The 25,152-nt window shown below is 39.2% G+C and overlaps 1 protein-coding gene across 4 annotated transcripts in view; it reads left to right on the forward strand.

Moving 5' to 3' along the window:
• The window catches only part of ENOX1 (ecto-NOX disulfide-thiol exchanger 1), a 497,438-nt gene that overhangs the window by 106,151 nt on the left and 366,135 nt on the right, over positions 1 to 25,152 (forward strand). For all 4 annotated transcript variants that reach the window (XM_089511006.1, XM_089511011.1, XM_089511009.1 and 1 more), the window contains exon 3: positions 23,366 to 23,455. The gene's annotated coding sequence lies outside the window, so the exon portion shown is untranslated. The remainder of the gene's footprint in view (positions 1 to 23,365; positions 23,456 to 25,152) is intronic.

Below are 25,152 nucleotides of genomic sequence, written 5' to 3' on the forward strand. Positions count from 1 at the left end.
CTAGGCAACTTTGCACTCAGTGCACTGTTGTTTGGTGTGATGTGCATGTCTCCTTTGGTCCTGGTTCCCCAATCCGGAAGGGGGGTTTCCCATGAAGCCATGCTGCAATTCTGCTTCCATTTTGCTTCCATTTGTCCTTTAGCATTGTTGAGAGGGGCTGCTGTCAGCTAATTAAGAGGCATGGACCGGGAGCTATTGGATAACCATTATATTCACGTTTTAACATGACAAGAGTGAATATATGCTCGTTTTAACGTGAATAGAGCTTGTTCTTTCATTCTTCCTGCCTCCCCTCCAACCACTTTTGCAAATTGTGGGGTTCCTTGGTTCCTCTCTCTCACTCACCTAAATATGCTATGCTCCAGTCATCTGGAGTCTCACTGAGCATGTGCAAGGTGCCAATTCGCAGTTAAGAACCCACCAATATGATGGCTTACTTTGCACAGAATCTGGGTCGTGTTTGGGGAGGCCATTACAGCGAATTTAAGCTGTGATAAGTAATCACGTAATTGCGTGAATTTTCAAATTGACCTCGCTATCTTCTCTTTCGAAATTGAGAGCCTCCCGTCCCGTGTGATATCCTCCTATGATTTGGACAAGGTCACCCAGTGGATTTTCATGGCCAAGAAGGGATTTGAACCCTTTTCTCCAGAGTTGTAATCCAATGCTCAAACCATTACAACATGCTGGTTGCCTGCACTTATCATACACTATTTGTATTCTGATATGATCTATTCTTTAAACTATAAACATAAGAATTGCCATCTGGATTAGAGCAGAGTGCACCTGCTACAGTCTTGTATTCCAACAATATCTATGAGGTTCTTCCTGGAATCCTTACAAGCCAAGCTGTTGTCTCTTGCCTATAGATAGAGCTTTAGACTCTGGTATTTAGGATTAATTACACTTATACATGAAATTTACATGGATGTGTCATTGCAGTAGGTAAACCTGTCCTAAATTAATGCATGTAATTTATTTACACTGTTATTTCTATGATTTCAAAAAAGCAAAGAGCTAAGATATACAAAAGTTAAGTTTCCTGAGCATAAAAAAGTTAACACTGTTGGTGTAATTATGTCTGCTACATTTGTTCAAAAAATTATGGGAAAGGATGCACAAATAATTACATATAAAGTGTATTTGGGGGAGTGCATAGTTTGAAAGCATAGATTCCACAACACTGTTAATTGCTAACTTTTGCTATCCATTAGTGCTCTTAAGTGCCTTTTTTTGGTAGAATGAGTTTCTAGTTGATTTCCTTCCCTCCTAAATGTTTGAGTTTTGGATTATTTTCTCTTCAGATGCATTCATTTTGTTTTCCAGAACAGAATTCTTCTTTTCCAGTTATTCTCTCATTCACACGCTCATATTGTTGGTTTAAAACCTGATTATGCCAATGTCTTTAGGGACTTATGGCTTCATTCGAAGAGCATGGCAGTTAAAGGAAAGTGTATACACACTTAAAAATAATGTATGGAATTTTCTTTCATCATCAGGAAAATGCTGCTTCAGTCTGTTGGAAGGAAACTGGTGGGATGCTCTCAATCAGGGATTTTGTGGCAATTGCCCAGATAGCTTCATTCAGGCTGTTGATATACTCAGTTTATTCACACTTGCATGTGTGGACAGGTGGACTAGTAGGCTTACGATTTACATTCTGTATCTGTGAGGATACGTTCCAGACCCTCCTGAAGATAAAAAAAAGTCTTATTGACCTGTTACAGACAGCCAAAATAAAGCTGCTTCGAGTCACAGTGGAAGTATGGTGTTTCAATGATGCATGCGTCCTAAGAGTCCAGAAGCCACACCAAAGCCACGTTCCAGTCCTTAGGGCTGAAGTGCGGCTTTGGTGCGACTTCTGGACTCTTAGGACGCATGCATCATTGAAACACCTTACCTCCACTGTGACTCGAAGCAGCTTTATTTTGGCTGTCTGTAACAGACCATTGTTTCCTATGGTGGCACTGGCACAGTGACATGCAAACGCCTCCATTAAAAACAATGGGACTTGCCATCCACGGAAACTCAAATCTGCAGATGGCAAGCCTGTGAATAAGAAGAGCACATTGTATTTGAAAGGATGCTCTCATCACAGACTCAGAAGGAAAATAAAAGCATAGAAACAACCCACATGAGTCCACAGAAGACACCAGATCCTATACGATCTTAGAAGCTAAGCAGGCTTAGCCCTGGTTAGTACTTGGAAGGGAGACCTCAATGAGTACCAGGTGCTGTAGACTATATTTCAGAAGAAGGAACTAGCAAAACCCTTTCTTGAGTTTTCCTTGCCTAAGAAAACCCTATGAAATTCATGGGGTCACCATAGGTCTACAGGTGACGTGAAGGCACATACACAGAGGGCAACCAAATAAAATAAAAGGTTCAAGACCAAATACAGCTTTAACTAGAGCAAGATTTGAGCAGTTAGATTCCATGTTCAAATATGGACTATCCACCAAATGCCATACTTCAAGAAAACATGTGTTTGTGGAGCATTTGAACTAGATGATATTGAGCATATCCAATTTAATTGTCAACTGTATGCCATAGTAATGACCAAGTATCTACTGATAATAGTTGATAGAATTACATATTGGGACTTCAACAAATGGATATCTTATTTCCTTCAATGCACAAATACAAATGTAGTTGTTAGAACTGCTAAACTGCTAAATTCATAGGTAGGGCTGTTCCGCTGAAAACACGTGTTATGGAACATATTGGGGTTGTATGTAAAGGTGATGAATTTACTTAAACTTATTGTTTTTGTATTTTATCATCTTTCAGTTTATTATGAGACAACAATTTATTATTAATAATTTATATTTTATCTTACTTTGGTCTAATTTATCTTATTCCATTGTATTTCATGCATTTTATTATTTCGTATTTTACAATGCTTGATGTTAAGTGTTTTGATATGGGCGAATGACTAATCAATAAATTTTTAACAAACAAGCTTTTATTTGATTGTGCTTCAAAACCATTCATTTCAAAATCCTTCTGGCTCGATCCTACCCTTAGACATTCATTTTCTTTCTTTTGAGCCTGTGATGGGAGAACCCTTGTAGATACTGTAAGTCACCCAAGTTAAGTAGCCCACCTGTTCACACACAACACTGTGAAGCACTTGTGAGATGTGAACAGCTTGATATGAGAAAAAAACGCCCACTCTTTCCCACCTAATGGAAATTCACATGCCTAGACACCTGGAAGCAATCTCTACATGATATGATTTCTAACAGGTTTTTCTTGACTCAGAGAAGAACAGGACATTTTGATCTGTAACATCTCCTGTCTTTTTTCCATTCTCTTGAGATCCCATTTATATCAATGTAGACTAAGTCTGCACCAACACCTTTGGCCCTGATGAATGAAATGGGGCTCAAAAACAACTAGTTCAATGGCATCAAGAAATACAAATTTAAAATCCAGGTGTCTCAGAGTTTGACTGAAATGTTGAGCTTTATCTTTAGGACAAATGTCTTTACTGTGAGAGCCGTTTGACAGTGGAACAGACTGCCTGAGAGGGTAGTGGACTCTCCATATTTGGAGTATTTTAAAACAGAGATCGGAAGGGTTCCAGGGTTTGTTTAGTTGTGTATTCCTGCAGGGAGAAGGTTGGACTGGACAGTCCTTGTGGTCCCTTCCGGCTCCAAGATCCAGTTATTCTATGATTATAACATTTGCCTATTGAAATTATATTCTTTTCAGCCTTTCCATGGGTCTGCCTAACATATGCTCCCTTTGCAGTATTCCAGCAGCTAAACCATTAGCCTTGCTGCTTTTCAGGGTTGCCATAGCCCTATAGTTTAAAACTGGGTGGCCTAATAGGCATCATATGTATATTAGATATACTAATCATGCAAATTAGTCACACTAAATTAGTATGTGTCATTTTGCATTTCCTCCTATTGCCTTATCTCTGCGCACAGAAAGTTTTAGAGGCAGGAAGGAAAAGGAAAATGAGGAAAAGTCCTTGGCAGTTTATTCTGCAATTACTGTGGAAGAAGCACTGTTTATTTCAACCTTATGGTCTTCCCATGTTCATAGATTTGGGCCTGTGATCTGCTGATAAAACAGTATAAATGTAACACCTACACATTTGCTCTATTTCTTAGATCAATGGGTCCTATTTTACTCAAAAGCATTCAGATAAAAACAATGATGGACATAATTCACTAGCTTGTTTTCTAGTGCAAGCTTTAATAAAAAAAACATGGTCTTACAGAGCTCCTGTTCTTGGCTTCATGGCTTTACATTTTCAGTGTTAGTTATATTAGATCAAATAATAACATGGCATAAAAGGTATATAAATTGAATTATCTTCAAAGTAAACCCTTTCTTTAAAATGGGGGTGGGGTGGTGGGGTGGCAGAGGCAGACACTAAGGGAAATGATGTCTACATGTTCACTTCCTGTCTATGTCTGTAGCAAAATATAATCTTCCTTCCCAGGAGACGAAGCTATTGGTTCTCTGTGTGTAGCACACAGGCTGCCAAGCCACCAAATACAAAAGCGAATGGAATTATCTTAAAGAAACCAACTAGCTTTATTGCAAAGACAAATTGGATTGCTGCATCTCTATAGATTTCTTCCTAAGTTGGTTACTTGCTGATGTGGTCCCAGGCCTTTCCTATAATCTAGCAATTTGCATACTTTCATTAAGCTAAGTGACAGGGGCATTTGATGAGAGGTTTTTGTTGCTTTGTGCCTCCTTGCAGTTTTATGCTGAGCAGTTTTAAAGCCATGACTGTGGTCTTTAGTGACCTAAGAAAGGCAATGCCATGACAAGTTGTCGTGAAGTCCTTGATTTATTCCAATTAATTAATTAATCAGTTAAACATTTTAAAACTATCAGTCATCTTTTTGAATGTCAGTGTAGTGTACAGATGCTGTTAAACCAGTATAATATAATTAAATTCTAAAAACTCTAAAACATGCCATCAGGACAAGGAAATAGGAAACAACAACAACAATCACTCACCTCTGAAAAGAACTAACTAAATGGCTTCAGGGAGATTTCTTTCTTTCTTTAATTTTAATGTCCAGCATACCACATGCTGTAGGCTATATTCCAAAGGTAGGAACGGGCAAAATCCTCTCTGAGTATTACTTGCATAAGAAAGTCCTATGAAATTCATAGGGTCACCATAAGTTGAGGGCATCTGTACACACTCACATCTTAGAATTATAGAGCTGGAACAGGCATCACAGGCCATTAAACCCAACTCCCTGCTCAATACAGGATTTCCAGCTAAAGCAGGTAGCTGTCCAGCCTCTTTTTGAAGACTTCCAGAGGAAGAAACTTCCATGTACTTTCCAGGTACTTGGATTCCATTGCTGAATGACTCTTACTGTCAAGACATTCCTTCTAATGTCCATTCAAAATCTACCCTCCTGTAACTTAAAACCATTAGACCTGGTTCTACCCTCTTGACAGCAGAGAACAAGCCTGCACCCACCTCTTTGTGACAGTCATTGAAGTAGTTTTTTGGGGGATTTTACAGCTATGTGTCCGTGTTCTGGAAGAATTTATTCCTGATGTTTTGCCTGCATATGGGGCTGACATCTTCAGAGAATGGTGGCATGGAGGTGTGTGGGGTATATAGGCTGTGACCTTTGGTTGGGTGGAAGTGATTTACATGTTAATCTGTGTTGGCCTGTTGGTGAATGGCAAGGCCTCAGGGTGTCCATTTAATTAATGATCCATTGTCTGCTGGGAAACCCCCTGACCCCGGGTGATGTTCATTTGCATGTGTTGAGTCTTGATTTTGGTGTTTTTCAGGACTGGTAGCCAGCTTCTGGTACTCCGGCTGCTTCCAAAGGTGTTTGTCGTTGTAGTTCCAAGCTGGCACTGCCAGGAGCCGATTATTTCTGCTCCCTTTTGCGGTGGTGCCAGACTCTTTCAGGTGATGTGGGAGCAGCTTCTGGCCACTTTGGGAGCACACATTGTTTGAACACCACACCTCTAAAGCGACCAGAAGCTGCATTATTTGGGCTATGTATTTTGGGCCTTTTTCACTTGTTGTACTGCCTAGCCAAATATTCCTTGTTTGGTTTTTATGGCCTAACTATAGAATTTTTCACTTGCGCTATTGAATTTATAATAATTTCTGACCAATTTTCTTGTTTGTCAAGGTCCTTTTGAATTCTGTTCCTATTTTCAATGTGTTAGCTACCTCTCCCAGTTCTTTACCATCTGTAAACTTGATAAGAATTCCCTCCTCCCATTTCATCTGAGCCATTAATACAAATATTGAAGAAAAATCCTGTGGCAATCAACTTGAGACCTCTTTATAATTTGAAGTGCAGCCACTGATGACAATTCTTTGAGCACAGTTTTCCAACCAATTATGGATCCATCTGTAATTGCTTCCCTCAATCCATATTTAATCAGTTTGCTAGTCAAAATATTATGGGGTTCTTTATCAAATACTTTGCTGAAATCCAGATAAATGACATCAACAATATTCCCGCCTAGTAATCCAATAATAATACAGTAGTAACAATAAACTAGTAAGCCAATAATAATAATAATAATAATAAAGATTTGTTTATTAGGAATTGTTCTTGACAAACCCATGCTGGCTCCTACTGATCACTGCCTTGCCATCAAGATGCTTACAGATAGACTCCTGCTTAATCTATTCTAATAATTTTCCTGATATTGAGGTCAGGTTAACTGGCCTATAGTTCCCCGGATCCTCTTTTTTTGCCCTTTTTGAATAGAGGGACAATGTTTGCTCATCTCCATTCCTCTGGCACCTCATCTGTTCCCCAAGATTTCTGAAAAATTAGGGCAAACTGTAAAGAGTATATTAGCGGGTTTCCCCCCAATACTCTGGGATACAGTTCATCTGGTCCTGCACATTTGCTGAGCAACTGTCCCACTGTTTTGTTGGTCATTCGCTTGCTTCAGTCAAATTTGAAATGCCCCCTTTTGTTGCTTCCTGCTTTCCTAGCCAGTCTCAGCTCATGTTGAGCATTAGTTTTTGTTACACTATTCCTGAAACCTTGGGTTACACATCTCTACTCTTCTTTGGTGATCCAGCCTTCCTTCCATTCATTGAACATGCTTCACTTCTTTGAGGTTACTGTATGACCACATTGGCTTTTTCAGAAGCTTTCAATTTTTCTTCTTCAATGGGATTGTTAGTGATTGTGCTTTTAGTAGGTCCTTCTTCATGAACTCCCACCCATGCTGGGTGTCTTTTTCCTTTAGCATCTCTAGCAATGGAATTCTACCTACTGTTTCACTAAGATAGATCAAATCAGCTTTCTTGAAATTGAGAGTCTTCTTTGGTCTGTCCTGCAATCATGAGTTCACGCAGTACATGGCCACTTCCCCTAAAGTATCAAGTATTTTGATTCTGGTGACCAACTCCTCTCTACTGGTTAGGATCATGTCTAAGATTGCTGATCCTCTTGTTCATTCTTTACCTTTTGAAAGAGAAAATTATATACATGACACATCATGAATTTGTTAGCATAGTTAATCTCTGAGCAGGTACTAGGATAATCAAAGTCACACCTTACTGCTAATTCTTGCATCTTTGAGATTTCAGAGATTTATTTTAGAAAAGCATCATCTACGACTTCTTCTTGGTTTGGTGGTGTGTAGTAAACTCAGTGCATAGAGAGATCTTGTAGCACCTTTGAGACTAACTGAAAGAAATTGACAACATGAGCTTTCGTAAACTTCAGTCTACTTCCTCAGATGCATCCAAATGTCTACGAAAGCTCATGCTGCCAATTTCTTTCTTTCAGTTAGTCTTAAAGGTGCTACATGATCTCTCTTCACACTGATTCTACAGACTAACATGGCTATATCTTTGAATTCTACCACTGTAGTAAACTCAGTCCTACCATAATGTTTTTATTTATTTTTTTCATTTATACTTATCCAAATGGTTCAACTGGTCCACTGTGATCACTCTTATAGATTTCTGTACAAGTGAATTTGTCTTTTACATATAATGCTACTCCCCCTTTTATTTTGCCCTATCTATCCTTTTTTAACAGGTTACATCCTTCAGTTATTATATTCAAACAAGTGGAGACATTCTGCCAAGTCTCATTATATCTATGAAGTCATATTTACCTTCCTGTGATACACTTTCAAGCTCATCATGTTTATTTCCCAAAATCTTTATATTGGTTTATAGACAGGTAAAGCCTTGTCTTTTCTCATCTTTAATTTACTGCAAGGCTCCCTTCCTCTCCATCAGCTTTTCCACTAGAATTCACATCCATGTATTTAGGGCTTGTTTTTGGACAGATGTTTGAACTATCATTTCCAAACCTCAGATATTTAGTTTAAAACCCTCTTGATCAGATTTGTCATCAATTTATTGTTGCTGTTATTTGACAGCATATAAATTGACTTCAACTTATTGCAACCCTAAGAATGAGAGACCTCTGTGAGCTGTTTTGTTCAAGTCTCGTATACTTAGGCCACCTTGATTATTACACGGGTATATTCAGGAGCCAGATAGTAATATCTTTCATACAGGGGTATGTATGTCATTTTGACCACTTTGGATAAATATATACATATATACAAGAGATCAATTTAAAACTATTGACAAATGTGCAAGGCACAAGATTTCATCTTTGAAGAGATCTCTGCCAACTTTAAAGGAGCTCTTTGACACCATCCTCTTCACCACAAGCATGCAACAACAACAACAAGTTTATTGATTAGTCAGCTAACCATATCAATAGAATACTAAATACAGTTAGTAGGGGGTTAAAACGGACACAGACTAACTAAAAGCAAATTTAATGAAATGCCATACAAAATAAAATAGTCTAAATAAATAAGACTAGCTAAAACAGAGTGGGAGATAACAATGAAAGTGTTTAAAGCATGCATTAGTGCAGCCACTGAGTTGTTTGCTTGCACTGGGAAGTGTGCATTACCATAAGATCCAGCTTCCTCACCTCTCTGCAGCAAGGTATTGGAGTTGCAACTTTTTGCTTAGACCACAAGAAGCTAAATCACCAAAGTATTTCCAAGTAATTTGGGTTATGATAGATTTCCACATTTGGTGTTTTGCACTCTTTCCAGCAAACCTAAACAGATTGCATGTGCTTTAAAACAAATACAGTATAAGACATTTTTTTCACTTCACAACTGCTTTGTGGTCTTACATAGTTTCACCAGTGGAATGATTTTTGTGCAGTGCTATTCATAGTGACACAGGGATTGTAAAGTTCTTTGTACAGTAAAATTGTTTTATGAATGATTAATAAAATGGCTTGTTTTTATTTATATATGAATCTCACGCTTGCTTTAGGGCTCAGATTAGCATGAATAAACATGTTTCTCCTCCTATCCAAAATATAAATATATTTAAAAATACATATGTTGCAAAAACACCAGTGTGTGGATTATGTAGATATTGTCAGCGTTATTCTAGAAATACCCGAGAAAGATTGGGAAGGCTGAAAGATTTATTGAGAGTAATCATATTATGGATTTTTATGGCTTATTGTAAGCTATTCTGGGTACTCCTGAACTGTGCTCAATGCAAATAACAGTTAAATTACAAATTGTATAAAACAAACATGGCAAAGTTGTGAAGCATTAGGACCAGAAGAAACCAAAAATGGATACATAATAAAACTTAATTTTAATGCAATAAAATTAATAAACTTCTCTGAAAAAAAAAAGAATTGTGGTAAACAAGCAAGCTTGGGTTCCCAAGGGATTTCTTGGCAAATTCCAAAATGTCAGTGCCATTCTGCAGAAGTATTTCATGTGCACCATCATAAATATGATACATTTTATTTCTGGGATCTGAAGCAGGGTCACCTTCACTGGGCTCACAGGATGGTGGCAAATTGTTGTTGTTGTTGTTGTGTGTCTTCAAGTAATTTCTGACTTATGGTAACCCTAAGGCAACCCTATGATAGGGTTTGCTTCAGAGGGGTTTTGCCATTGCTATCCTCTGAGGCTGAGATAGTGTGTGGCTTGTCCAAAGTCACCTAGTGTGTGTCCATGGCTGCCCCAGGATTTGAACCCTGGTCTGTAGATTCATAGTCCAGTGTTCAAACCCCTACATCATGCTGGCTCACTATTGTGGCAAATACCTGCTGATATACCCAGTACATAAAATAATTTGGAAGTGATCACTGGTACCTGGCTTTGCTGCGTAGCCAGAATTCTTGTGTTCAGTGGTGAATTCTCAGAGTGATGATGGAAGTGGGAGACAATTCTGCTTTGAATCAATCGTGTATGGAATCACTTCTTCAGACATTCCAGCATGAGAGAGATTTCTCTTTCTAGCCAACTCTGTCCACACTATTGCTCTTGGATTCGACCCTGGAACCAGAGGTATCCTAACATCATTGGATCTGTAAAAACAGAGAAGACCCCTTTAACTACAAGAAACGTCTCTCAATGACAGCAGAGTGCACCACTCAGATTGAGGGGCAGCCTTATTTTAAGCCTCAAACTAGGGCTGTCAGCTGCTGAAACTCAGAGCTGTCCAGGGTGCTGCTTAGAATTTATATTTTATTTGATCAGTTTTGTGGAGAAGTGGTAGTGCAATCCTATACATGTTCACACAGAGATAATATTCATGGAATTTGGAGTTTACTTCCACTTCCATTTCCAGGGTGTGTAGGTGGGATTTCAGTATAAATCTCCCAGTTTTAGCTCTACATTCTAAGACAAGTGTGAGAATTGTGCAACCTATAGAAGTGAGGGTGGGTGGATGGGTTATATGGCCTCTTGGTTATTTCAGACCCTGACAACCCCATAAAAATTGGTCGAAAATGGAGAATCACCTCTTCTCTTGAGACCTCCAGAAGTTGGGATTCTCCATTAAAAGGCTTAGGGAAGGGCTGCACCTCGCCCTCAAAATACCTAAAAAAGCCAAAAAGGACAAACTAGATGTGGCCAGAATAACTATGCTGGTTTGTCAAAAATAGTGTACCATGATCTGCAGAGTTCCAGAGATATGAAAATAATTCAGGTGTTGCCCTCAGAACCTATGCAGCTGTCTAGCCTGGGCCCTAGCACTACCCCACCCGTCCTTACAATCGCCCTCCATAGTGTTACTCTAAAATAATTGGCAGTAATTCTAGAAGATGAATTTATAAAGACATCTCATAGGTATAGTGGTTTTAGGTTACCACTAAAAAAACACACAAATGGCTAATTAGATTTTATTTAGGTTGTCTCGTGATTGGCCCTAGACCTTGCTAAATGCGCCATGTAAAGTCTTTTCTTGGTTAGGAATCTGAAATGGAACTGCTTTGCAGATCAGAAAGGCACCAAGTTTGTCTTAGTTTGGTTTGGTGTTAAGACATGATGTTAAATCAATATTACCCCAAGTCACAGTGTGTTTGGAGAGACTGGGACAAAGAGATGATCAAATGGAAAAGGCTCCATATTGTTTTCACTGTAACCCTTTGTCAGGTTGATATGAATTAATCATCTTGGTTAGTCACTCAATATTCAAAGTGCTGTGAATCATCATATCAGTACATTATAATTAGTTGGCAGAAGCCTATAGCTGACATGTTGGTTTCCACTGGTGGGTAAACAGTCAGTCTGAAAGGAAAGGGTAGATCTGAATGAATTAAACAGTGGAGAAGAACTGAAATGGGACTATATGATCAGATTGACTTATGAATGGTTGTGCTGACTGTCACAATAAGAAAACCTTGTATATTTGCAATTATATCGAAAATACAATCACAAAGCTAAATGATCACTTGAAAAGCATAAAAGAAGAAAGCAGGGTAAAAAGTGGCAAGCAGGTTTGTGGCCTCTCTGTGAGGCACTCATTGTTGTTCTCAGCTAAATAACTGCTGTCTTCTTGTAGGCAAATGCTTCTCTGCTTTTCACATTAGCTTTAATAGATTCCCTTTGTTGTCCCTATATTTCTCATCTATGAAGTTATGTCACATCAGGGATTCTGTAAAAGGTGCCACAGTGTGTGCTGTTGCTTTTATTTCCCTCTGTGACAGTTTCTGAAATATTCAAGGCTACTTTATCAGACTTAGAAATTAAACTGTAGAAATAGCAAACAACACAACAGTCTCGGGTGAGTGTGTTAATGACCTCTAGTAAAAGTAAGCTGGGGAGGGTAGTTGAGTAAGTATAAATCATAGTACTATCATCTTTTGTAAAAAGAAAGATCTTTAATACACTCTATGAGAAGCCCTGTAACCTTGTGGGAGAAGGGAAGCTTTGAGATTTCTACCCTTCTGCCTCAGAATTAGATTAAGAATTTGTGGGATCTTGCAGTTATAACGTGTCTTCCTCATTTATTCCTGTTGACAACTTTGTACCTTTTCTCAACCACTGCAAATGAAAAACTGTAACCTTTGCCCAATGGCGAAGGTTGAATCAGAGTTAGGTCTTTCATGCGTGTACCCATGATGTGTCCTAGTCATTGCTAAATGTTTCATGGTGAGAGCATAGGATTCTGAACTTCAAAGTCTCCTTCAAAATTTAGAAAGATACAAATGTTGTTTGCCTTAGGTCCCAAACACACTGCAGAAATAATCCAGTTTGAGACTGCTTTAACTGCCTTGGCTCAGTGCTAGGGATTCCTGGGAACTGTAGTTTAGTGTGGCACCAGAGCTCTCTGACAGAGAAGGCTCAATGTCTCAAAGAACTATAGTTCCCAGAACTCGCTAGCATTGAGCCAGGGCAATTAAAATGGTCTCAAACTGGATTGTTTCTGCAATGTGTTTCGGACCTTAGTCAGGTGTTAAGGTATGGCAATTAATCAGATATTGCTCCTAGTCACAGTGTGTTTGCAGAGAAGCTTGAAAAGGGCCCTAGGATCTTTTAATTGATGTTATTAGCTGCCCTTGGGTTGCCCTCGACTCATGATGACCTTATGGATGAGACATTTCCAAGCCCCTGTCCTCCACTGCTCTGCTTAAGTTTTTTAGATTCAGGCCCCTGACCTCCCTGATAGAGTCTTTCCATCTAGTATTCAGTCTTCCTCTCTTTCTGCTGACTTCTACCTTTCCTAGCATTTTTGTCTTTTCCAATGATTCATGCCTTCTCATGATGTGGCCAAAGTGTGACAGTCTCAATTTAATTATCTTGGCTTCCAAGATCTGTACAAGGAACTCTTTTGGGCTGTCCACGGTATTCTCAGCACTTTTCTCCAGCACCACATATCAAATGAGTTGATTTTCTTTTTATCCACATTCTTCACTGTCCAGCTTTCATATTCATACATAGTGATGTGGAATGCAATGGACTGGATGATTCTAACTTTAGTGCTCAGTATATTTACTCTTTAGGATCTTATCTTATCGGTTCATTGCTGCCCTTCCCATTTCTAGTGTTTGTTTTATTTCTTGACTGCAGTCTTCATTCTGATGTTTGATTCAAGGAACTGAAAATATTTAACTATTTCGATTCCCTCATTGTCTAGATTGAATTTATGCAGATCCTCTGTGGTCATTATTTTTGTTTTCTTTGTGTTCAGCAACAAGCGTGCCTTTACACTTTCTTCCTACATCTTCCCTAGTAATTGTTTCAAGTCCATGTTGTTTTAATAGCATGTGGTGTGTGTGTGTGTGTGTGTGTGTGTGTGTGTGTGTATAAAATAATCCTCCACAATATAATATTTGCTGACTGGAGAAGGCAGACCTTCTTCTGTCCATCTCTTGAAGAAACCTTTGACCTTTGCAAACTAGACCTTTCAATTCCTTATTCCCTTTTAGTGCCACTCCTTTGTCTTGCTTTAAGAGCCTTGTCTCTTTCACTCATGGCCAAGGAGGCAAGTACCTCTTGATACACTGGCCATGTCTAGTAGTACAGGGAGTATGCCAGGAAGATAAGCATTTGTCTTAAATCTGTGGGTGGAGTTGCCCTTTAAGGATTCAGAATATTCAGATGGACATTGAAATTAGGAGTGGTAGATAGGATGGAGTGACCTGTGAAGCCTCAGAGTACACCTAGTTCTTGCCAGAGCAAGTAGCTCACTTGGAGGTTCCCATGTTGCTTCAATCGCTGTGCTGTCCAGCAGGTACCTGAAATGGATGGGTCAGAAAGTGGTGGTCTGAATGCCATGTCTGTGGCCCACAAAACAGGTTCTGTTTTTAATGTGTAGTTCAATCTATGGTGGACAGTTCTGGTATTGGAAGTGAAATGAAATGCAACATACATGTAACAAGTAAGGAAGAAGAGAGATTACAGATTGACATAGATTTGTTTAAACCTATTGACAACAATAGGCCTGCGGCGCTGCCTGCCCAAGGGTAATGGACTGTGTGAATGCCTCTCCCATTATGTGTACTTGATGATGTACAGCACATTCAGCTACAAAAAGGGACAAGGAGCAAAGGAAGATTATCAAGTCTTTTTAATTCCAAAAGGATTTGAGGATCTAAGTAGCTTTTTCCTCACTTAGATCTGAAGAAAAACAGGTGGATTTGACCACATTTATTTGATCTCTAGAAGCTTGAAAGGGGCCAGGAGTTAGGGTGGAATTGATTATTTGGAAGAAAGAAGACCAGTGTCAGACAGACAAAATCTGAGATTAAGCTGGTTAGTCTTTAATAATATCATTTATATTTCCTCTTTCATCTTGTTCTCCGGGATCGTTTTAGCAATGCTGGAGTGGTAATGTATCTATTTTATAAATGGTGAAAGAGGAAGAAAAGGGAAAATGCATTTTAGGCAGCTTCAGACATTCTTACATTCAGCTGCTACCTTTCCCTTGTAATCAATTAATCATGAGCAGTTTCTCTATATGGCAATGATTTGGTTGTAGCATAGTTTTATTTGGTTTATTTTATAGAATGGATTTCTAAATGGTCTTTCAGAATAAATTAGCTTCTGAAGCTGTTTACTATAGTCAGTTTAAAAAAACCCAAGCATATTAAGATCATAGAAAAGCAATAATATTAAAATATTTAAAGAATGAATTAATGGATTAATATATAAAACAGATGGAAATAATGGTGGCAAAGAGAAACATTAAAAGAGCATTAGCAGATAAAACAGTTATAAGCACCACAAGCCATTCAAGTGCGGATCTGGGGGGCAGAAATATAGGGCCACCATAGAAAAGGCCATTCTATCAGCCAGCACAGCAACCCTTCCTAATGGTTCAAAGAGGAGGGCCTTGGGTGCCAGTCAAGGCAGTTGCACACAAGTACTGGATGCATGAGTCCAGGTGGTCTCTCTGGTACATGTCCCCAAGCTGTTCAGGGGTTTAAAGGTTTAGTTCCCATTCCTTAAATTCATCTTAGAAATGATTAGACAACTGCAGAGAGCACATGCCAGGAAGCTAGCATGCAACCAATGGATGTGTAACTGAAACAAAATCTGCCTGCAGAACAGGCTACTTGCTAGAACAGCAAAAGCTGGTCACTGATAAAACCTCTGCCTTCCAGGCAGAATTGTTAACATCTATTCTGTTAAAATCATGGCATCTACCTTGTAGCAGATATGAATGATACTTATCTGTAAAATATAAGGCAAACTGGAAGCAACAAGTGTTTAGTGGTTCAGCGTTATATCTACTGGACCTTCATTAAGTTGACCTCTAACCATCTGAAAAAGATTCACAGGCCAATACTGAACATTTAATTTAATTTAATTAATCCTGAGTTTCCTGTCATTTGCCCTCTAGATGTCAGCTGCTATTTCATTGTTCACAACTCCACAGTATATTGGTTTTAGGACTTGGTTGGGATCTCAAGAGGACTGTCACTCACATCTGTGATTAAAGATAATAAGTGTGAAATATTATATATGACTTAAGACTTAAGATCCATGCAAAACTGTGATGGCTAATGCTAAGCTGAAACTATTTAACACACCTTTGTTCTTGCTGTCCTGTATATAATTTGCCCTGGGTATGATTGACTGTGTGTACATCTTTATCAAAATAGAAATTCAAGTTATTAGCTATTTTCAGCTCTCATGGCAAATATTATTCATATGGTGTTTTTTTTTTATATATATAAAAAAGCTGGGCATCCTCTCCAGCATAGAGGTGACATAGATTTTATCATTTGCGATAGTCTAATAGGGGCCATATACCATTTGTGAACTATCTTTAAAAAATTCTCTCTAGTTAAGGCTGATCTCGATTTCAACAAGGGAAATGACCAGATAGTGGACCAATCAGTATCAGATATTAATATATTTAGTTCACTTTCCCAAGTTTAGAACTATTAATATCCTGATATTAATGGTGTTTTTGACCATTCTTCTTGTACTCTGCCCACGCTGTTGCTGTTTTTGCTTATTCTTGCTGATACTGAATCTGATTGGCTGTGTTGACCCATGTGACTTTTGAAGATTTTCATACTTGGCATAAACGTCACTCCAACATGGCTCAATCATCCTGAAAAGGCTGTCATGGCCAGCCAAGAGCAGGTCTCGGAGGATGAGGCTCCTCCAGAGCAAGAGGTAATTGAAGCTACACCAGGTGCTAATCCTGCTCTGCCAGAATCCAGCCCTGATCTCCCAGCCCCAGAGGAGGAGGCTCAGCCAGGTCCTAGTGCTGATGGGATTCTTCTGGTGGCACAGCAGCCTAGTGGTGACTCTGGGGAGGAACCAGGCCTGGAGGTTCCCTCCTTTAAACAACGCAGGGCTGAGAGTGCTGGCAGACACACGTCCAGGAGGTTTGGCAAACAAACCTCAGCTGGCACTGAGGAAAGAATCTCCTACTTAAGAAGCAGGGAGACACCAATTCAATGCCAGAGTTTATTACATGATCCTTTGGTGTGATTGCTGCCTGCACTGGCTCTGTGTATCTTGACTCCTTGTTGCTTTGACTCTTGACCTTGGAGCGGACTGGACTCTTCCTACCTTCTGACTGCCCTGACCCTGGACTGGACTGACTACTCTGACCTCTGTTTTCCTGACTTTGGGCTTGCTCTCTAACGCTCACTCCTTGCAAGGTTTGTGGACTGCTTCCAGTTGCTTTGCTAATTGCCTTGCTAAGCCATTCTTATCGGCATTGTTTGTGTGTGCTGGCCGCAGTCCAGGACAGAGGCACAGGAAGCGTGTGTGTCTAAATGCCTGATTCACTTCCTCAATTGCCAGGGAATTGTCACTCCCTCTAGCGTTCATAGGAAATCTGCTCCCCAGGAACGATTCAGGGACCCAAAGGAGGGAATGATGATTGCATGACAATTGAGGAAGCGTGTCAGGCATTTAGACACACTCACTTCTTCCACCTTTTCAGGATGATCAAGCCACATTGGTGCGATGTTTATGCCAGGCTTGAAAATCTTTTTTTTTTTTTTGTCAAGAGTGTCCTAGTGATGAGCTGTATGTCTGTTTGCATCAAACTTGCTAATTTCCTGGCAAATAGTGAAACTAGAAATTTTTGGCAAATGAAATAGTATCTCATCAGAGGCCATTTCAGTGCCTCAAGGCAAAAATTGAAATTAGAGTTCTCCCACATTATGTCATGGACTGCCCTGGGCCTGACTTTGAGCCACAGTCAGAAGATTCAGACTCTGAATACATGGATGAGGCAGATCTGGGGCTGCCTGGATCAGCAGTCCTAGAGCAGGCTCAGGAAGCTGCAGAGGGAGGAACAGAATCTGTGAACTCTAGGCTGCAGGTGCTAGGACCTGTGGAGAGAAGGCAGGTCAAGGAGTCCTTGAGGAGGTCTTCTAGGCTAGAAGCCAAGAGGAGAGGTAATAGGTTTCAGATGAGAGAAGCAGAGGTATTTTAAAAGACCTACAGCTGCAGAGGTTCTTTGCAGCCAACAACCAGTCTTGCAGCCTTCTTGTTCTTGTATTCCTTGCTCTTGGATTCAAGTTATCTGACCTCTGGACCTGCCTTGTGACTACGCTCTTGCCTCTGCCCTTTGCTGTGACTGACTGGTATTGTGTGACCCTTGGGTTGGACTCTGGACTACTCCTTTGCATATTCCCCTGCTGTGCTGCCCTTAGCAGAGGTAAGCAGGACACGTGAAGTGCTTTGTGTCCTTCTTGAGGAGCCTTTTTTCCCATGGGGGACAGAATCTATCAACATCCAGAAGAGGATTTTCTGATAAACATTACAGTGACAGAACAACCTCCCTAATAATTCCCACCAGTAGCATCATTAGAGTGCGTGGGGTATGTGGACTGCCCCAGGTGACAACCAAAGGGGGATAACGCCACTGCTCTGAAAATACCTACCTTTTGGTAGAAATGGACGGTAGCATTCACCTACTTCCTTTCAAAATGCTTTAAGAGATGGTGGGAGTGGGGTGAAACTCAGTAGGAGGAGAAAGGAGAGGCCCCAGCATTTTTAAAAATCAAAATTTCAAATTAATTTTTTTTCAAAAAATGAACTTTAAATTTTTTAAAATTCTTTTAAAATTTTCCTTAAAAACATCACATTTTAACCAAAACATCACTATGCATATGTAAATACATTTAGGTTGTCTGTATGATAATGCAGTTTGAAGGCATAATTTTAATTTTGCTAGTTGTTTGTCACAACTATTAGCATTATATTCAGTAGTATGTGGGAATTATGATTTCTGAGTCACATTGGTGCAAAAAAGCATTACTAAGGATTCTGTGTGGTGTGAAATGGGAGGTCAGTTGGGGTGACACCATGAGCTACCACACTGGGTGACACCAATCCTAGTGATGCCAGTGATCCCCACCAGGCATCTTGTATAGAGGGAGTTGTTGTGTTGCGCTGACTTATCTTGGCCCTTCCTGCATCATCACTAGTTACAGGCGTTGTGAGAATTCAGAAGAGTGGTGGTGGTGGTGGGACTGAGAAGCAGACCAATATTCCTGATATGTGAATAAAACATTTTAAAATCTAAGTTCTTCTGTCTTTGAGAAATGGAAAAGTTATCTACAATTCTGTTTCTCTTCTCTGTAAACTGACTGGCCCCAATATGTTCCAATGATATACGTGACGGAAGCTAATTAATTATGTTACTATTAGATTCTTTCTTCTTAGCAGTGTTGGAGAAGCATACTATATTCTGTGTAAAGATGGGATACAGAACACAGACTAACATAAATTGGTCACAAGTGGCTATTCTAGAAGATATATTACAACAGTGTGAATATCTGCATCTTGTACTTGCTTTCAGTGTCTTTCAGCAATTTGTGCTGCTGTATCTGCTCTTCTGCACTTGAAGCATGTGAATTATTGTATTAGCTAATAAATTTTATGTGTCTTTGGCCAGGTTTACAGTTGGAACTGATGGTATAGCACTGTTTTTGCATGTGTTCCATCTGTACTGAAGGATAATTCCCAGTGGAGGTGGAGTATGTTTTGTACATTTCATTGGTGTGAATGGCTAGAACGTCTGTTATCTGGGCTTAAACCTCTCCCATCCTACAGGTCCTTGAGGTAAACCTCTGAGGGATGGGGACATGGGGACTATTTCTTATTTGTAATACAAACCCATACATGGAAATGTATGTAGATGAACATGAAATATTTGGACCGAAAAGCACAACATTTTACATATTACTGCTGATCATACTTCTTCTAAATTGCTGATAACATATTATGAAGCAATTATGGGGCTCAACAGACCGCTCCAAAAGGGCGGCCTGTAGCCGCCTGTTTTTCTGTTGGAAGGAGGCCGCACCAACTAAGACAGCGTGGTCTCTGTCAGGACTAAAAAGAAGCCACTGAAAGCGGGTTTTTTTTAGTCCACGCGCCGGGTGCCATTGTTGTGCCATTGGCGCACTCGTGCACACAGATGCACGGCATGGCACGGCATGGCAATGTTTGGACGCTGTGCAGTGCCTGCATCATCATGGTAGCCCCCATGTGGACAAGGCCAAGCCATGATGGCTCCAGCAGTGCACGGTAGAGCTTGGGAGTGTGCGGACGCTCCGCATTCCTGAGCCCTAAAATTGGCTCGCGACTGCCGCTTTCTGAGTCTGTACCGGGCCTATATCTTTCTATCGAGTATTCTTGGTCTTAAAGGAGTATCTTGATTTTTGTCTGTAAATTGTCCATGTGTATGAGAGAGAGAGAAGAAAGAAAAGATGGAGGGAAGGGAAGGGAAGGGAACAGAAGGAAGGAAGGGGCAGGATATGTATATGAACCTTCTCTATCTAATTCTACTTTATTATTGAAAAACAACCTGCCTTTTAATAGTAATCAAATTTGTCCAGAGAATACGGCTGATCCAGACCATAGTGTTCCATAAACAGATACCGTATATACTCATCTATATGTTAAAAAATTTAAGCCCCAAAATGAACTCCAAAATCCTAGGTAGACGTATATACTGGTCCATTCAGTAATATTTCTCTGCGAGCCTTGGGAAAGCTGTGGAGAAGGGAGGGAGGCGAGGAGAGAAATCAGAGGTCTGTGTCCCCCTTTTTGCAAGCCATCAGCTTTGGGGAAAGTTATAGGGAAGGGAGAGAAATCTGAGGTTTGTGCCCACATTTTTCATGCCCAGACTGTGACCCTTGAGAGCAGTCCAGAGAGGGAGAAGGAAGGAGCAAAGTGGTGTCAACTTATACACGAGTATATATGATAAGTAAATGAACCCAGAAAGTTGCTTGTACAGAACATAACATGATTCCAGAAAGTCCTGCATAAAAAATTGAATGCTTATCTTTCATTATCAGAAGAGAGAGATAATCTAGAAGAGCATTGGCTCAAATACTTGTTGGGCATGATGGAGGCTATAGTCAAACATCTGGAGGCTACCAGTTTGTGGAAGGTTCCTGCAAGTGTCAGATTTAGCATAACAAGCTGGTTGTTTGTTTGTCTATCACTAAGCCCTGCTTTGATGTTCCAAATGAGTAAGTAAGGATGTGTGTTGTGGAGTCTGGAAAGAGGTATTGTAACATTTTCTAGGCTACATTCTGCTGTTGTAAGATGGGATGTGTGTGTGTCTCTGTGTGTGTTTATATGTGTGTAGAGTGAGAACAGAGAACAGTGATAGTCTAGTTCTCAAACTTTGGTCCTCCACACATTTTGGATGTCATCTCCCAGCAGCTTCAGCAGCTTGGCCAATGCTAAGAGATTCTGAAGTTCAAAACATCTGGATGGCAAAGGATGAGCACCTTTGCAGTAGGAGATCATCAGTACTGTTTTTTTTTTTTTTTCTATTTTTAAAAAATATGGCAAAGGCATCCTTACTATAGCAGAAGTATCTTTAATGATATTTTAAAAAATCAAAATGTAGTTCCAAATTTTTAACATCACCAGATAAGCAACTATAAGCTTTTTGCATGCTACCTGAGGATGTGGTAGACAAAGTCTGATTTAAATGCACAGAACAAAGTACTTTTTGCTTTCAGAACATTGTCCATCAGCTTAAAATTAACTCAATTATTTATCAGTCATCCACTTGCTAATGAATCCTGACACTCTAAATCGCTCCTCTGTCAGGAACTCAACCACCAACTATGTTGTTATATTGGCAATTACCGTAAAAGAATGTAGTCACTGTACTCTTTATAAATGTAAAGCAAATGCTTTTTGATTTTAAAAATACTTTCAATTCCATGCTGCCATTAATTTAATTACATTTAATTAGTTTGACAATAAAAGAGCCACTGTCTTAATTCCCCAGCCTGTTTCTTGGAATTTTATTCCTAAGAGAATGGGACAGGCTGCTGATTAACAGCTGAATAGGGTTGAGGGACAAAAGAGACTCCAATAATGGATGTGGTGCCACACAAGCTTTGTATGGATGGTAACGTTTGGCACTATACTATTCATTATTACAATCACTTTGTCCCATGATTTAACATAACATAAAGCAAACATTTTCTATGCCGTTTCCCAAATGCAGAACACTTTTCCACAAAAAGCTGGTGGTTACTCATGGAGGATGGACATGTTGCATGGACTTATGCATACCTTTGGTTTTTACATTTAGCTGCCAGTGCACTCTGCATCAAATGACCATCTATCTCAATAAGAAAAATAGATTGTTTAGTCAGTTTAGTCAGCACATTAATTAATGGGAGCTTCGTTGATTAATTCAGGCCCAGTTTTAATTGGTGAAAGTGAATTTTAACCTGTAGGACTGTAAAAATAAGGGCACACATGTTTCTTTCTGGAAGGCATTTTAGTTATTGTATGTTCTTATAATATGAAATGATAGAAAATGTTTTAACAGCACTTTTTTTCCAAGTAGCAATAACTCACAGTTTAATAAACAAAGGACATTTTAGGTACCTACTTCCATACTTCAAAAAGGCAGTTATTCGAGTTTCACTTATATATATACTGTATAACTTTGGTTAAACTATATGGATAAAATGAAAACTCAGTATGTAAAATGGGTTGGTTGTGCAACCAACTCTGTGAATAATGTACTAAATTTGTTCTCTTAAGCCTTAAAAACAAATATCAAATACATCCTTGTGTGTTAGTAGAAAAGGTGGTTTTTGTTTTTTTAATGTTAAAAGGGTTTCTTTCAAGTGTAGGAATCTTGAAAAGATAGCAGCATGGGAATATTAACTTGGTTTTGTCCCACTCAGGGGCTCATTTGTTTGCTTTACTCTGTGGCAAAAAATAGCCTTGTAGCTTTAAAGTTGTTCAGGCTTTGCAGATCAGCTGGATAAGTCAGCTTGGTCAGTGATTTGCGTATCAGAATGCCCTGGTGCAATTTGCATCACAAATTGGATACAGGTTTGGATCACTAAATTGGGCATAATTTCCTAGGATAATGGTAGTTGGTAATATCACGACAATATTGACAGTGTAGTTTGTCATTTTGAGTGACTTCTCTAGGTGCCACAGAACAGAAAATGTAGAATCCTGCTGTGGCAGAATGAGTTAATTTTATTCTCATCATGAGAATGCTCAAAGGGAATAGTGCCTTGCCTTGGCTCCAGTGTTATTTCCAATAAATATGGAAATAATGTCTCGCAGTGCTGCAACCTGTTTGGTGATCTCGTGGGAAATAGCACAAGATTACGTGATGAGTTTGAAATTAATCCATGGCTCCATTAAATGTGCACACTGTTGTTTCTGTGGCTGTTTACAGTAGTGGTAAATACCTCCATCCAAAATTGACAACAGGGTTTGCAGCACGGTATCTTTGCGACAAGAAGTGTATTTATTTAAATTAATCATGCAGTAGAAACATGGCTTTATAATATCCCTGGACAAATCACACAAGAATATGCTGGGCTGTTTGTCTGTTTCAACTGCTTTGTGACTTCATTGGTAAGGCTTCTTGCATCACTTAACACCACGTCCTGATTCTAATAGTTGCTTGCTATTTCAAATAACCACATTGTTTGTTACCTTTTAAAATAATACATGAATAGGGGCTATGAGGAGAAAACAGAAAATATCGATTCTTATATAAATGTGTGCTTCCAGGTGCTGTTATTTGCTTCTGTGATTTTATTTTTGCCTAGAAAGCTCAGGAGACTTTTCTTAAGAACTGTTCTTTTCCTTGCAGGAATCTTGCATGGATTTGCTTCCTGATTACAAACTACATTTCCAACACTTGCTGAAACCAATACATTTGTGTTAAGGACACCATTGAAACGTAAGTGATCAGAATTATCCTTACTGAATATCTTTTCTAATATTTTTTTTGCAATTTTTAAATGATTAATTTTTATCAAAATGTGTTACTACTGTGACTTAATCACCACAATGAAATGTATAGGCTTTCTGAAGCCGAATCAATGCACATGTGAAGTGTGCCACTTTCTATCATTTGACAGAAAATTGAGGTGTTCATTTAACAACAACATACAATGGCACCTAAATTCATATGGCTACTGAACTGATTTGCTAAAACAGCTGGGTAATTCTGATTATGCATTATGTATTTAAAATGATATGTCCTGTATAATATTTTTAGCCCTCAGGGTTGTATCAGATAACCAGAAGTTGGAGAACATGAGGTTATTCAGTGGTGAACTCTGTGTAACTTGCTTTATGATGGAGTTCCCAGAAAGTATGCAATAGTGGTATGTCATGACTTTCTGTGCCAGTATGCACTTATCTCTACATATATAGCTGGGTCCCAAATACCTTTGCATGCTAACAATAACAACAAAGTGAAACTTTTTTTTCCTATCCCCAACTCTGCAGTTAGCAAAAACATGTTTTTCAGAAAATCTATACATAGAGTTGGAACTGACCTAAGATGTCATCTTAGTTTATTCCGATCAAATATGTTTTTCTCTTCAGGATTTTAAAACTACAATCTTCAAGACAGGCTGTGCATAATTCTCTTTCACAGAGGTTGAATTCTGCTGAAAATGAGTGAAAACCATTTTGATTTGCGGTGATATAAACATCTTTTTGTGTGACTTTGCTGTAATTGGTTCTGGTTCCATTTGATCTGCTGTCTGTGGTTGCATTACCCTCATGTTTGCAAATACAGAAACAAACTGTGGAGTATTCAGAGCGCAAGGAAGCAAAGAGAAAACAAAAAGCATGGGATCAGTGGCTTCCTTGGAAAGGCTGCAGGAGCAGGATATTTTTAGTTGTTGACAGCTTTCAGATGCCTTTGGGCTGCTATAAGGAAAAGGAAGGCCAAATGTACCAAAAAGGTCATGAAGTAGATTCAAAGTGGTGGTAAGAAAATGCTGTATGTAAAAACAGAAAAGAGAACATATTATCCAAGGCTGCAAAAGGGAAGGACCAATCACAGCAAGGGTTTATAAGGTTTAGATGCTTTTTTCTGTTTCATTTTGCTTTCTGAATGAATGAAGACAAGGGTTTTATTCATTATGCATTTTCAGTATATTTGATTCCTTTTCTGTGGTATGAATGGTATCAGTCAGCAGTGGGGGAAACACTTGAGATTGATGATTGTGTTGCGTAAGTTTTCAAATTTACTTTTTAACTACTCATTCCAGTCCTGTCCCTCCTTCACAATTTCTACTATCCACCTATGACTCTCCACCTGAGGAGAAAGCTAAGTGGCTGGTGGGTGCCTGTCTGCCACATTTCAAGTTGGCTGCAGATACCTATACTGCATCTATATAAACAGTAGAACAGAACTAGCTGGTCACCACATTGATAAGTGTCCTTCTTGCCCATTGAGATAAGAGGGTCAATTTTTAGTGTCATGTTGCTTATTTGTTACTTATTTAATTTCTTGTTCTTGCATTTTTACTGCCAGAGAGGGTGGAAAGTCAGGTTCATTTTTATACAGTTCCAACCCATGCAGCCCAGTCACTCATCATGAGCCCTGGTGGCACAGTAGTTAAATGTTACTGCAGCCAC

This window comes from Sceloporus occidentalis, unplaced genomic scaffold, assembly GCF_023333645.1.
Source record: "Sceloporus occidentalis isolate IW3139 unplaced genomic scaffold, rSceOcc1.0.p SCAF_2, whole genome shotgun sequence".
In the NCBI taxonomy this organism is placed as follows: domain Eukaryota; kingdom Metazoa; phylum Chordata; class Lepidosauria; order Squamata; family Phrynosomatidae; genus Sceloporus; species Sceloporus occidentalis.